The sequence below is a fragment of the Benincasa hispida genome, chromosome 11 (assembly GCF_009727055.1).
Source record: "Benincasa hispida cultivar B227 chromosome 11, ASM972705v1, whole genome shotgun sequence".
Lineage (NCBI taxonomy): Eukaryota > Viridiplantae > Streptophyta > Magnoliopsida > Cucurbitales > Cucurbitaceae > Benincasa > Benincasa hispida.
The window spans coordinates 28933011-28935104 of record NC_052359.1 but is presented as its reverse complement, the minus strand read 5'-3'; positions in this window follow the sequence as shown (position 1 = coordinate 28935104).

The following is a 2094-nucleotide window of genomic DNA, read 5'->3' as shown; positions in this document are numbered from 1 at the left end:
CTCCACGTGCCATAATAAGTGATGAAGGCTCCCACTTTGTTAATCACATCGTCAACAATTTGTTGCTCAAATACAATATCCTCCATAAAGTGGCCACCGCATACCATCTACAAACAAATGGTCAAGCTAAAGTGTCCAACAGGGAAATCATGCTGATATTAGAGAAGGTGGTAAAACCTTCACGAAAAGATTGGGCAATGAAGCTGGACGATGCCTTTTGGGCATACAGGACTTCCTATAAGACACTTATAGGCATGTTCTCATATGCGTCGGTGTTCGTTAAGGCATGTCATTTATCGCTTGAGCTGAAGCATAAAGCAATGTGGGCAGTGAAAAAGCTTAATTTCGACTTAAAGACCACAGGGGAAGCAAGGAAACTTCAGTTGGTCGAGCTTGATGGATGGAGAACGCAAGCATATGAGAATGCCAAAATTTACAAAGAGTGCGCAAAACGTTGGCATGATAAACAGCTATGCGAGAAGAATCTCCACGTCGGACAAAAGGTCTTATTATTCAATTCGTGGCTATGACTCTTTCCCGATAAATTAAAGTCACGCTAGTCTGGACCCTTTATAATCAAAGAAGTATTTCCACATGATGCGGTCGAATTGACTAATGAGGAAGAGACCCATGCATTCAAGGTTAACGGGCAAAGAGTCAAGTTATATCGCAGAGGTGATTTTCATCGAGAAAATACCTTCGTAGACCTGAGAAATCCTGAATGAAGAAAAATCGAGCGGTCCTTGTGTTGTATGTGATAGAAATTCATTCGGGGCGCAATTCTTTTGGAATATTTTTTTTCCTATCTTTGATTCATGAACTCTCACTACCCTTCTTTTATATCTGTTATCGTTTATTTGTCTTTTCACTTCTACAAAAAAAAAAAAAGTACTCTGTCTTTTATTTGACCCTCTTGATGTTCTCTTTACAACAGTCGTGGTTAACGATTGTAGAGGAGCTCCATAAAATACGCAACTAGTTTATTCTGGCACCACAATCAAAGAAAGCAGTTCATCGTTAAGAAGGATGCGATCACAAACAATGCGGGTGACAAAGCAAATTTGGGGGTTGTCTCTTTCCTTGACCTTGTTTATTCCAAATTTTGCACTCTCGCATTTCAGTTTAACTTTGATAATTTTATCATCGCATCCTCTTTAGTCGGCGCAACCATTACATATTGATTACTTTAGTAAATCACTGCATTATTTCTCTTTGCCAATTATTATTTCAATGATGAAACACATGCCTCTATTTTTCATCACATGCACTAGAATCAACTTAATTTTAGGACAGTCAACTCATGAAATCTTTCTAGAAGTTAGTGGTCCGCCAACTTTCTTTCAAACTGACTTTTACGAAACTTCCTAAGACCATTGCATGAATTCTTTCACTCTTTTAGCAATGAGGACATTGTTGCGTTTAAATTCTGGGGTGCGGTATTCATTTTCAGCCATGCTATTTTTGGGCATTACAAAAAAAAAATTATTAAAACGTTGCGATCGGATCCTACTCGTAGTTGGATGTCCACATGATACCTGTAGGGGCAAGCCAAAACAAAGGTAGGAATTTTAATCAATGCATAAATAAAATGATCGCAACTCCATCGCCAATTGGGCATGAGTTTAGACTGAGAAAGAGCGCCTTTGCTCGTAGTTGGATGCTTACATGACACCCATGGAGGCAAGCCAAAACGAAGGCTAGGAACTTGGATCAGCGCAAGGTCTAAAAAAAAAAAATCTAAATTACGCAAGGACAAAAATCATTTGAAAATACCCCAGCTGAAAAAAGTCTTTTATATGAAATAAATCATGCGATGCCCTGGAAATAAGTAAAGTCTTTTTGAAGGTTAAACTTGCGGTCTATAAATTTTAGAAATATTTTAAGAAAATACCTGGATAGGAATTAAGGAGACTTTGGTACATAGGATTTGAATAAGGCACCTCGAGAAATCTAGGAGAGGAAAAGGCTGTTGACTTTTTAGAGAAAATCTTCAATTTATGCTTGAGGACAAACATTGTTTTAAATTTGGGGGTGTGATAACTGGCAGAAATGCATGGAATTATAATACAAAGATATAAAACAATGAAGGATTGC